The following is a 4789-nucleotide window of genomic DNA, read 5'->3' on the forward strand; positions in this document are numbered from 1 at the left end:
TTTTAACTGATTTATAAGCTCCAATTATATCAATTTGTCCGGATTTTTCTCTACTGTATGTCTTTCTTGGTCTCTATCTTTTATATCAGATTTTGATTTTAAAATATTCTGCCTCATTATCGCATACGAAACTATAGGTTGCATTTCTGTAAATATTGACAATGCAATTTCCCATAGGAACGCTTTTTACGGATAAAACTGTGCCACTTTTACTATGAAGTTTTCAAAAAAATCTTATCAGAGAAGTGAAAGTTCATATGCACCACAATTTTTTTCAAAGGTCAAAATATAGGGCTGTGCGGCATATTTTCAACGTGTATATGCCCTGAACTTCTCAGAGTTTAAACTAACACTAATTTCTTAACTACCCCTACCTAATTTTCTATGAATATTCAGGATCTCCCCAAAAGAGGCGTGGTTTTACAAAGTGCAACATATATCATTGATATGTGCATCCAGTTTCGACATATACATCTAGTGTATTTAAATTGGTACTGTTAATGTTACCATTCAACGTTAAGCCATTGTATCAAAGTCTCACAAATAAATGCAGCGATATAAACTACAAATTAGTTCATTCATCAATATCAGTTGATAGAAAAAAAAATATAATAAAAAATAAGACATTATTTCATCCTAAAACTCTTCAACAAAATGAAAGGAGATAAACAACATTGCGGTGTTTTTACTTTCTGAAATAGAACCTACTTGTATCAACGATGCACAGTATTTCATTTGGTCCTTTAATATTACCTATTTTTAATCAAGCGTCACTGGTGAGTCTAGTGTTCTTAGACGAAGCAAAATTCCGACGTACATGGTATCTATAATGAGTTTATATACATGGTATCAATTTACTTCAAGTAAACCAAAATACCTGCCAATTGTTAATTTTATAATAATTCATTGGTTATGTCAGACATCGATTAAGAACTTATCTACGTATAAGTTATAACTCAGTGTACTGAAAATAGTGTAAAATGATACAAAGGCGGTTGTATTGCATGACGTTTGAATTACTCCCTGGACATTTCCAATAAGAATGCTACTAAAAATACACTCTTCAATCGCCTTAACTTGTCTAACGGTATAAGTATGTGCTATTCTTCGGAGGTCGATCTGACAATTTCTTTTGATATGTTCTTGTAGTAGATTAATAAAAGAGGCAATTATCAATTCTGATTGAAATATCTTTAATTAGAAAGAAACGGAAAAGCTCCAGTTTCTAGACAACTAAGACCGTGAGATATGTTTCTATGAAAAGTTCACTTGCATTTAACGAAAAATATAACACAAGTTAATGAAGTCTGTCAATCAGGAAATATATGACATACAAGCTTTCATGTTTGTTTTTGATTTCATATTTTGATGACATTTTTTTAACATTGATAATACGATAAAGCTTTGTTTTTAATTTTTCTCTCAAACATATGTTATAAAATATCATTAAGAAGCCGAAAAAAGAAAGCAGGCGTATGAAACTCATATTGTTAGAAGTTTCTGGCGTACTAAATTATAATCCTGGTACCTTTGATAACTATTCTGCATTGACCAGTGGTAACAAATGGCTTATTTTAAGAATTACAAAACGAAACAAAATATACGACAATAGTTCACATTTTTAACACATTTTGCAAAGAGACAGAAACAGATCTCCGATATAATAAAGCCATAGGTTAAATACCGTTGTTCGAAAGTCATAAATCAACTGAGTCAAAAACAAATCCGGGTTACAAACTAAAACCGAGGGAACACATCCACTATAAGAGGAAAACAACGTATTGCTTAGTTCTTTTTCTATGTTATGCTTTGTGTACTATTGTTTGTCTTTTTTTCTGTTTTGCCTTTGCGTTGTCAGTTTATTTTTGTCGATTTATTAAATTGAATGTCCCTCTGGTATTCTTCGCCCCTGGCAACAACTCTTAAGGGTTTCTATATGGGAGTCGGTTGTAAAAACGAATTTCTACCCTTTTATATCATCTTCATTGCCATTATCGTATTTTATTTTCAACCTTTTTTTAAGTTTGACTGTTTTGGTCATTTTCCTCATCATATTTCCGATCGGTTATCATAAACTGTTTGCACACTCGATTGTTTTTAACATATGCTTAATATCTATAGTATGATCAACATGCGTTGACAGTTTGATAGCAATACTTTACCATTTTATAATTGAAAGACAATGCGAGTTATTTACATTCAAAAGAGGTAATTTATTTATAAAAAAAAACTAAATAAATAACGCACTTTTGACTCAAGTTAAACAGTCTAATCAAGCTTGTCCATATCCAGTCAATAATCAAGCTTGTCCATATCCAGTCAATGTCTCAATTCCCGACCAATTCAGTCAACATTTTATATATATATATACATATATATATATTATATATATTATATATATATAAGACTTTGTCCAATTTATATCTGTTATCACTACTAATGAGAAATTAGTCGAAATTGATGTTGTACATACCAAACAATTTATTTAGGGAGCATCGTAACATTTCAAAAACATAAAATTATATTTTACTCTTCAGATTTTAAAGTATTTACAACTAATAAAAATAGAAAGGCTTACATATATGTCAAATTAAAAAAAAGTGCATCAACATGTTGTAAGAAGCTGCAGAAATCTGCAAACTAAACTAAGTAACCTACGGTTAAATAAATATAATCATTTATCAAACATATAAACAGATTTTATTTGCGTAAGCTATCATTTATCTTTAAAGTGCATGTACTCTTGTTCTGTTATGTAGCCGTGCAAACTGTATCTATTCATCTCACGATTTAGTTATTTTTAATTTACTTTAAGTGTATGGGCATGAAATATCAACCTTGTTCAACATATAAAACAATGGAAATTATGTATTGGTGCTCAAAAGATTAGAAAAGTATTTGCTATTTTTTTAGACTCGAGCTAGTTAACAATGAGCCATCGAACAATAAGATACATCAAGCTAGTGATCTATAAGCTAGTGTAGTGAACAAGAAGAAAACGCATCAACCTGATCATGCCTAAAATCCGAAATAATAACATAGCAAGTCCTATGAAATCTGACGACAATCATTTCAAATAGGATGAATTTAGCCCCTCCCAACTCTAATTTGTAAAAAAATCCCTTTGGAAAAGCTTTTGTCCACACTATGTACAAGGGAATTTCTCGCTACATTGAAGACCTGTTGGTGACCTTCTGCTGTTGTTTTTTTCAATGGTCGGGTTGTTGTCTCTTTGGCACATTCCCCATTTCCATTCTCAATTTTACAAAAGACAGGGAATGTCCTAAGATTGCCTAGACCAAAACATCCAGGTTGGTAAAGTTACGGAACTTCTACAACTGAGGTCCAAAGTTTTGGTATCGATATTCTTTACACTCCCAACTTTAATTCCCCAAAAATCTCTACGGCAAAGCATTTGTCCACAATTGGTACACATGATAGGAAAAGGTTAAGGTTGCCTAGACCCGAGGACCAAGGTGGGCACAGTAACGGAACTTCTAGAACTAAGGTCTCAAGTTTGGGTATGGAAACCCTCCTCCTCCTGCTTTTGTCCGCATAAGGTACACAGGATAGGCAATGGTATAAGGTTGTCTAGTCCCAAAGACCCAGGTAGTTAAGTTACGGAACATCTACAACTATATTAACAAAAAAGTCAACAAAATATTGTCCGTGAGATAACTACAAATGCATCTGTCCACTACTAAAGGGCTTGAAATACAATCCCTAATAATAGAAAAGAAATAAAATTTCATTGAGTTATTGATTCCCATGACATACTTAGCAATGATAGATAGCTAGGCGTCAATGAAATAAACTTTACACTTTACAAGAGAAGATCTATACAAAGGACATTCTTTTAGTTTGATATTTATAGAAAATCTGTGCATATTTCTGTATACGATACTTATTCTAAAGTAAGTTGAAAAGTGCACAACCTTATTTTTGTTTATTTTGTTGCTTATTACTATGTCATATAGTATTCTAACCCTGACAAAGGTATCAATGATATTTAGTTCCTTTTAAGGAAGTGAAAGATATATTTATCAAATGATAATAATGATTCAAGGCTGCTTTACACTTTTGTATCTAATTAAAAATCTAATTAAAATTCTGTGAACAACTATTAAGCAAATGGTAGACATCTTAACGAGAATTAATGTCTACAAATAAATTCCATTTATATGTAACAATGCTCTTACCAGGGCAAACCTATAATGAAGGAAATGAAGTTATTCAATAATAGTACGTTATGTTATAACGCTAGTACAATGTCCTGTAATATTTTACTGTTTAAGAATCTCCGTCATTTCATCACTATAACTAAGGTTGAAATATGAAAAAAAGGAGAATGTGTCTAAGGACACGAATATTTGGCTAAACCTTTGCAAGGAAACAGAACGGATGGAAAGCCGGAAAGACAGAAGGACGTGAAAACGGACGGTTATACAGGGGTAACAGCTGAAGCATATTTGAAATTTGAAAGTATAACTCTTCGATGTATTTTATACTTCGAAATAGACCAGTTACATTTTCAAGAACGAAAATTTGCAACCTCTTTTTCGAGGAACACGCAATGACTAACTGCGTCAAAAAACGGAAGTTACTTTTTGGTATATATTACTTTCAATATAAAATAAGTTAATGTGGTATGATTGCCAATGAGAAAACTAATCCACCAGAGTTTAAATGAAATAGATGTTAGCAATTATAGGCCACTATAAGGGTTTAAAAAAAATCGGCTATAAATGTCCATAAATGAACAAACATGGAACAATTCTAACGAGAAAAA

The sequence above is a fragment of the Mytilus galloprovincialis genome, chromosome 6 (assembly GCF_965363235.1).
Source record: "Mytilus galloprovincialis chromosome 6, xbMytGall1.hap1.1, whole genome shotgun sequence".
NCBI classification, from domain to species: Eukaryota; Metazoa; Mollusca; class Bivalvia; order Mytilida; family Mytilidae; genus Mytilus; species Mytilus galloprovincialis.